Below are 9,172 nucleotides of genomic sequence, written 5' to 3'. Positions count from 1 at the left end.
GACTTGGACTTGAGACTGTATTTTTTTTTGGGGGGGGCAAATATTTGCAAACCCATGGACAGTAGCCTTCCAGGTTCCTCTGTCCATGGAGATTCTTCAGGCAAGAATACTGGAGTGGGTCACCATGCCCTTCTCCAGGGGATCTTCCCAACCCAGGGATCGAACCCAGGTCTCCACATTGCAGGTGGATTCTTTACCATCTGAGCCACCAGGGAAGCCCTCATTTATGATAGATATCAGAAGCTTCTTCTCATACCATTTTGTAGTTGTTATCATGCATGAATCTCTTTAAAATTCTAGTGATCCACACTAGAATATACAGATATTTTTGAAAACTAGAAAAGCTCATGTTAGTATTTATTAGAAGCAACACTTCCCCCTACCAATGTATTTAGAAGTCTATTACATCAAATGCCATTTACTGAAACCAAAGTATAATGACCTCTGAAACTGTATTCCTAAGTTGCTTTTGAGGTGGTTTTGGTTTGGAAACCATTGAAACAAGGATTATGATACTGGTACACATACCAACTGCCCATGATAATTTTTTTCTTTTACTTTTATAGTTGAAGATTTTTGGTAATATCTTCCCCCTTCTCTTCCTTTGCGTCTCTCCCTCCCTCATTAGTTTGAACTTGGCTTGCTATTCACTCTTTTACTAATCTGTTTTTAGCCACGAATCCAGTGTTACTGCGTCGATAGCATGCGTTGTACCTAGAGCTGTTTTTCCGTATGTTGCTTCCCACATTCGAAATGCCATTGCTATTTCGAGTTATTTATTAATTTCTGAGCTTAAGTTATTGTATAGACCTACTTTGATCTCAATTTATTATTCTTCATTGATTAGATGGTTTTTCCTTGATGAGGATCAAATATTTCCTGAATAGGTGTGGAACAGAAAATACTAAAATGATAGCAAAAACAAAACCATTTTAGCTTGGCTGACTCTGATGATAGGCAATGTTGTGATAGATAAAACGTTAGAGATAAGAAAGACCTGTGGATGCTTCACGTTTTAAGGAGACTCTAGGATGTGAAGACTCTGTTGCTGAAAGATAATTAGGCTCACTGATGGAGTCAGGGGTTATTGATGGGACATGGACTCTACAGCAATCCATGCTAATGGTACAGGGGTGAACCAAAGAGGACAGGTTCTGATCACCTGGATTCAATTCATGCTGGTGAGGAGGCAGAGACAATAATGAATTGATAATTAATAAATACTAATTTTAAAGTAGGTAGTGGCTGAGTGTTAAAAAGAAAATTTTAATGGGATGATGTGACAGAAAGTATTTGTGTGGTCACTTTCCTGAGGAGGCTAGGAAAGGCCTCTTTAAAAAAGTAACATTTAAACATGGAATTGATTTATCAGAAGGCATAGAACATTTCCTTTTTTTGGAGAGAATTTCCATACCTTAAACTTAATCTGTACAATTCAATGACTTTGCTGTGTTTCTAGAGTTACACAACCATCACCACAGTCCACATTTTCATCACCTCCCAAAGAAATGCTGTACCCATCCACCTTCACCCCCATCTGCCCTCTGCTCCGCCCCTTCCCTGCCAGGCAACCACTTGACCTTCTGTCTTTGCTTTTCCGGGCGCCTCTTATAAGGGGACTTACAGTATCTATTGTTGTGTGTGTGTATGGCTTATTTCACTTAGCATGATGTTTTCAAGGTTCATTCACATTGTAAACATGTATCAGCACTCCATTCCTTGTTATGGCTGAACAGTAGAAAACAGAGAACATTGTGAGACAAGAGAGCAATTTAGCGCAAAGGCTCCAAGTCTGGGGATGAGCTCGGTGCATTTGAGAAGCCAAGGAAAGGTCGGGGTGTCAAGAGAGGAGCGATGATAGGAGAGAATGCTGGCAGGTGCCATGGACAGAAGATAAATCCTGTAGGGCTTTGCAAGTGTGACTGGTGAACCAAAATAACTTCGTAAGTAAGGCGTGGCATAGTTTTATTTAATCTATATTTTTAACCACCAAATGAAGAATACACTAGAAGGAGCCATCGGTAAGCTTAGAGAGCCCAGCTGGGCGTCTGTTGAATTGCTCAGTAACATACGGTTACTGCCCGGCCTAGAGTGACGGCAGACGGGCGGGAGGGGCCCCGTGCCTGTTCAGTCGTGTCGGACTCTCTGCGACCCCCAGGACTGAAGCCCGCTAGGCTCCTCTGTCCATGGGATTCTCCAGGCAAGGGTACTGGAGGGGGTTGCCATTTCCTCCTCCAGGGGATCGTCCCCATCTGGGGATCGAACCTGCATCTGTGCGTCTCCTGTATCGGCAGGCAGATTCGTTACCATTGCGCCACCTGGAAAGCCTTGCAGGAAGGCAAGGATTTAAAAAACAACTTCAGGGTAGAGTAGGCAAGGCTTGCTGACAGACTGATAAGGGCCGGGAGGGGAAGAGACCCACAGAAAACAAGGCTTGGGTAGCTGGGAGGGTGTGGTGTTTTTCCTCAGACGTGAATGGTGGGCAGCAGCCTGTCGCCCACCCGTTCTTCCTGTGGAACGCTCTCAGGCACTCTGATACTGGATTCCACAGCCAGTTTTGTGTAGAGAAAAATTTGATTTTAAAGCATTTATACTTTGCCTTTCACTGACCTTGGGACGTGATAAATTTACAGAGATGAACACAGATTTCTAATTTGTGATCAACCAGTAAATGAGATCATGAATGTTCATAGTTGAAGACCTGTTCACTGTAATTCTGCAGTTTTCTGTCTTCTTTTTAAATTGACGTGTAGTTTATTTACAATGTTGTGTTAGCTTCTGGGGTACAGCAAAGTGACTCACGTAGGTGTTTTTTCTTTCTCATATCTTTTCCAGTAGGGTTTATTACAGGATATTGAGCATAGATGCCTGTGAAGAGCATAATTCTTTACACATGAATTCAACCTTACCCAACTGTATTCTATCTTCTTACTATAGAACATGATTTTGATTATTTAGATGCTGTTAAGGTTGTCGCTTAATGTTCTTTTTAGTAGATTTTATCTGAAATGATTGAGGACTCTGAAGATATTTATAACATTGAAAGATAAACCTATCTTGAATATAATTACTATTTGAATTTACTTCTTAAGAATAAATGTTTCTCTAGTTTTCAACTCACAACAATGTGACCTTATGAGAAAGACTATTTTGTTCTTTCTCCCTTGGATGATCCAGTGTCTTGTTTTTCTTTTTTTATGATATTTTAAATAATTTTTTCTTTCTTTATAGTTGATAAATACATTGTGTAAGCTTACAGTGTGCAGTGAAATGACTTGATATATATTGTGAAATATTTACCCCAATAAGGTTAGTTAATACATCCTTTACATCACATAATTACCATTTTGTTCTTGTCATGGTGAGTGAGTGTGTGAAGGTCGCTCAGCCGTGTCTGACTCTTTCTGACCCCCTGGACTGTACAGTCCCTGGAACCCTCCAGGCCAGAATACTGGAGTGGATAGCCTTTCCCTTCTCCAGCGGATCTTCTGGACCCAGGGATCGAACTGGGGCCTCCTGCACTGCAGGCGGATTCTTTACCAGCTGAGCCACAAGGGAAGCCCAAGAATACTGGAGTGGATAGCCTTTCCCTTCTCCAGCGGATCTTCCGGACCCAGGGATCGAACTGGGGCCTCCTGCACTGCAGGCGGATTCTTTACCAGCTGAGCTATCAGGGGAGCCCGTGGTGGGAACATTACAATTCTACTCTTAAGCAACTTTCAACCATTCAGAACAGTATTGTCAAGTGTGGTCACTGTGGCCATTAGATATCCAGATTTTAATCGTCTCACAACGGAAAGTTTGTTCCCTTTGACTAGCATCTGTCCATCTCACTCGCCCCTCGGCCCCGGCAGCCACTGTCCTGCTGTTTCACTGAACTCAGTGTTTTTAGATCCATCCTATGAGTGAGGCCCTACTGTGTTTTTCTCTGTCTGACTGACTTCATCTAGCATAATGCCGTCGAAGTCCAGCCATGATGGTGAGAATGGCAGAATTTCCTTCTTTTTATGGTTGAGTAACATTCCTTTGTATAAAAAAATACCGCATTGTAAAATACATTCATCCATCAAACGACTAATCACAGGTTGTTTCTGAAAATGTCTTGGCTATTGTGAATCACGCTGCAATGAACATGGGAGCCCAGATATCTCTTCAAGACAGTTATTTTATCTTTTTCAGACAAATACCCAATAGTGGGGTTGCTGCATGATATAGCAGTTCTCTTTTTTGACTTCTTGAGGAACTTGCCCGCTCTCTCCGGGGGCCGCCCCGGGTTAGGCTCCCACGCCGGCGGACCTGCAGTCGTGGGAACCGCTGTGTCGCCGTGTCGGGCTCCAGGCCCGGCAGTGGGAGCTGGCGACGGCCGCTGTGCTGCCTGCTGCTTTCTGCGGTCGCGGAGGCCGCTGTTCGTCTGCCGAGCAGCTCACGGGGAGCCCCGACCCCTCCGGCGTGGCTGCTCCTGCAGTCCCCGCTTTTCTCTCTTTCTGAGCTGTCTCTGTATGCCGCAGCTTTGCCGGGCTGGGCGGGGAGAAGGTGAGGGGGGACCTTCACACAGTGCCCCGAAAGGCTGAGGAAGCTGGGCGCCCGCCTCGCCGTTCCCGCCGGGGGAACTGTTTCTGTTAACAGACTGGGGGCGCCGTGTCGGTGCTGAGGATGCTGGCTTGGGGATGGGATGGCACAGGCAATGTGCAGCTCTCTTTCTTGCCTTTTTGTGGAAAAGAATTCTCAGGTTTTTTTGCCCCAATCTGCTGTTGATATTTCTTAAATGAGCTCCAGTGCTTTCCCAGAGCTGTTTGTGTCTGTGGATAGCTGATTTTTTATTTTGTTGGAGAACAGAGGCCGGGGTCTCCGTTTTCTCCATCTTGATGATGTCGGTGGTAAACTCTGTGAGTTCTGAATTTACTCAAGGGAAGTCGCCACTCCTGGAAGCAGGAGGAGACGAGCATCAGGAGACTCACAGGGAATGAGTCAGCTTGCCAGCTGAGTAAGCTGAGGAAGACGCGGCGGTGGCTCACGAGAGGGCTTGCAGGCCTGTTTGCAGACAAAAGCTTGAATCGCACGTGGAAGCAAAGCAATGATGAGTGGGTGTAAGAGATGGACAAGAGATCTGAGTGCTGCTAGAAATGTAATCTCACGTTCTGTTTTTATAGAATATAGGAACAGTTAGAAAATAGACAGTTAACATAGAAAAATGCATTTCCTACCTTTGTATGTGATTTATATGTGATGTAGCATCATGTAGGCTGCTAATACAGAGTTTTGCTCAGCTATATCTCAGTGGATATGCTCTATATTTTGACTATATTCTATTTGGGATTTGAGATTTTGATATACTGAGTCATAGCTCTGGGCTCATTCTTTTTTACTGGATGTTGAACAAATTGAATTATTTTTAAAAAGGCAGTAAATGGTGTGTTTTAAGCAGTCTGTATAACTTACCTTTAGCTCCTGTTCTGTATTTAAATATATTTTAGAGAGAAAAAAATCCCAGTAGCTAATACTTTTAAAGCTAGAATTAAAGTGCATTAAGGCTCTCGATTCTTGTTATCTGTCACTCTAAATCCTCTTGAAGTTAGGTATAAAGAATAATAGATATATATTCAGTCAGGATAGTGAAGATTTTACTGGTTTGTGGATTAGAAGGTTTTCAACTATCAGTGTTTAAGCTTCAACTTGCTGTCAGTTAGTCTCGACAAGGCCAAAATAAGATTCTAATAGCCGTGATTGTGGAGAGGTTGCTTTTTCATTAGATGAGGCAATGTGTCAATTAAAAGGGTATTGAGATAAAGAAATTGAAACTAGATTAAGTTTATACTTTTTCATGGATGATAAGAAAATCCATTTTCAAGTTACATTTCGTTGAGGATATATTATCAGAGGCAAAGCTGAAATACCTTTCCCACTTAAAAGACTGCCTTTAGTTCTCAAAGGACATTTTGAGAGAATTTTTATATATATAAAACAAGCATATTTTAAATAGAATGAAATGTCAAGACCAAATAATGGCAGTTACTTTTAAAGAAGCTGCAATCAGCAGTCTTACTTTCCCTTCAGTCTTTCCTAGTGGGTATCTACAATTAAACATTTTCAGCCTTTCACTGGGGTTTCTAATTTTATCAGTTCAGTTCAGTTCAGTCGGTCAGTCGTGTCCGACTCTTTGCGACCCCATGAATTGCAGCATGCTAGGCCTCCCTGTCCATCACCAACTCTCGGAGTTTACTCAAACTCATGTCCATCGAGTTGGTGATAACATCCAGCCATCTCATCCTCTGTCGTCCCCTTCTCCTCCTGTCCCCAATCCCTCCCAGCATCAGGGTCTTTTCCAATGAGTCAACTCTTCGCATGAGGTGGCCAGTGTATTGAAGTTTGGAAATCTAAAAGCTATGTTGATATGTATATCCATAAAAAATGAATATTGTGTGCACACATTTCCCTGGAAGAGGCCACAGCAGCCCGCTCCACTACTCTTGCCTGAAGAATCCCATGGACAGAGGAACCAGGGGGGTACAGTCCATAGGGTTGCACAGTGTCTGACACGACTGAAGCGACTTAGCATGCACGCATGCACACGCATTTCCATCACTACTGTCCTTTTTCAGAAGAAATGCATGGTGAGACGAAGCTTAAGATTTTACAACATGAAAAAGTGAGCATGTGTCTGTAAAATATATGTAACCCCAAGCTGGAATGTGCTGTCCTGGCTAATCTAGATAAAGAAAACAAAGTTTCTCTCTGGGGGTTACTTCATATAGTAAGTGGTTAGACAGATTTTTCTCAAATTTCAAAAGCCTTCTCAGGACTTAATGTGTAGGCTACTTACTAAATAAGAAATTCACTTAGGGAAGACACAGGAGACTCTCAAAGAAGTGCCTCCGGTGAGCTTCAGGCATTGATTTGCATGGAGCTGCTTCTCACATTTGCAGCTTAATCTAGTTTGCTTCTAGGTAAGTACCGTCAGAGATTTATCTATGTATTTCCCTGGTGGCTCAGACTGTAAAGAAGCTGCCTGCAATGCAGGAAGGAGACCTTGGTTTAATCCCTGGGTTGGGAAGACACCCTGGAGAAGGGAATGGCAACCCACAGTATTCTTGCCTGGAAAATTCCATAGACAGAGGAACCTGGCGGGCTACAGTCCTTGGGGTCACAACGAGTCGAATTCAACTGAGCAGCTAACACTTAGTGATAGTTAGTGGTTCTGTTATTTAAGAAAGTAACACAGAGGTGACAGTCAGCGACTTCCTTCTATCCCCTATAGTTCGCATGAGAAATCAGCTTAGAACGAGCCTTCTCCTGTAAGTAATGCCTCCCTTCTCTCTGACTGCTCATAGGGTTGTTTTTGTCTTGATTTTCTGAAGCTTACTTATGGGTCTTGTGAAGGATTTCCTTGCGTCTACCCTGTATTAAATTTCACTTCTATTTTCATTTTTTCAAAGACTTTTTTGATATGGATCATTATTAAAGTCTTTATGAATTTTGTTGCAATCTTGCTTCTGTTGTTTTCGTTTTGGTTGTTTGGCATGAGGCATGTGGGATCTTAGCTTCTCAGGGATCAAACCTGCAACCCCCTGTATTGGAAGATGAAGTTTTAACCACTGGACTACCTAGGGAGTCCCTCAATTATTTTCTAGAATCTGTGGGTTTGTGTCTTTTGCCAAATTTGGGAAGCTTTCAGCCATTATTTCTTCAAATACCCTTTCCAGTTTACTCTGTTCTTTCTCCTTGCCTTCCTAGGATTCTGATGATATGAATGTTGAGTCTTTTGTTGTATTCCCAGGAGTTTCTGAGTCTTTATTTTTTTTTTTTCAAGTTTCCTTTTTGTTTTTCATACTGAGCAAATTCTATTGGTCATTCCTCAAGTTCCCTTATTCACTCCTCTATCATCTCCACTACCATGGAGCCTATCCACCAAGTTTATTGCTCCTATTATCACATTTTTCAGTTCTATAATTTACATTTAGTTAATTTTTGTTACTTCCATTGCTCTGCTGAGGTTTTCTGATGGTTTCCCATTTGTTTCAAGAGCAGTTGTAATTGATTGTAGGAGCATTTTTATGATAGCTGCTTTAAAATCCTTGTCAGATACTTTTCCTATCTGGTTTGTCTTGTCATTAGCACAAGTCCATTGTCTCTTCTTATTCAAGCTGTGGTTTCCTGATCCTTGGCAAGAGGATTTTTGGTTGTATACTGGTCTTTTCATCTGTTAGGATAGGAAACTCTGGATACTATTCAAATCTTATCCTTAGCCGGCAACTGTCCTTCGTTTAGTACCCAGGCTCTGTCTTACTGTTCTGGGCTGTGGTTCCAACAGCAGTTTGATTTTCAGAGTACTTGCAATATTGTCTTGGTCTGCTGGCTGGTCGGGCACGGCTGTGGCAGGTATTGGTCCTCGCTGGAGGGGAAGAGCCTCAGCCTTAGGGGGGATAAGACCTCCCCGGCCAGGGAGGGTCGCGATGGGACCCTCCAGCTCGTGTTGCCCGGCTGCCTTGTCTTCTAGGTGACGGGGGAGAGCCTCAGACTCTGAGAGAGAAGAGGCCTCTCCTGCAGCTTACTGTGCATGGGGTCCCCTCTCCACGCCCCTTGCGGGTGGTGCTGGGCTCACCTGCTGCTATCAAAGGGACTTCCGTTCCATTGTGGGAAGCAATGAACCTCCGTTGCCTGTAGGCTGTCTGTCCCTAGATCAACAGGAGAATGCATGCAGATCGCCCTCCTTCTGCGTTATTTTTCTGGCTCTGGGATTCCAAACCAGTGAACCTTCCTCTTCTCATCTTCCAGAGTTTTTCTTTGTTAGCTTCTGTGCTGTTTCCAGATTTGTCATGAACCTTAGTGTGCAGAAGCAGGGGAAAGGAGTCTACATGTCTTGTCTTTACCACAAGTTGCCACCTACCTTGGCACACTGGGGAAAGAAAGGAACTTGAGGTGAAGCAGTGTCAGCTTGGAATCCTTGTTCGGCCACCATCTACATGACCTATATCATCTTAGAAAATTCATTGAGCTTCTCTGAGCCTCATTTTCTCTATCTGTAAGATGGAGATAACATTTATTCAACACAATGTCTGGCCTTGCAGTGGAGTGTAAGAGAAGGATGATCCCTGCTCTCATGACACTTTATTTTTGTCAGATACTCAGATAATGGGCAGGAAACGTGAGAGTAAATAATTTCAGAGAATGGTTA

The sequence above is a fragment of the Odocoileus virginianus genome, chromosome 15 (genome assembly GCF_023699985.2).
Source record: "Odocoileus virginianus isolate 20LAN1187 ecotype Illinois chromosome 15, Ovbor_1.2, whole genome shotgun sequence".
NCBI lineage: Eukaryota > Metazoa > Chordata > Mammalia > Artiodactyla > Cervidae > Odocoileus > Odocoileus virginianus.
Note: the sequence above shows the minus strand (reverse complement) of the source record.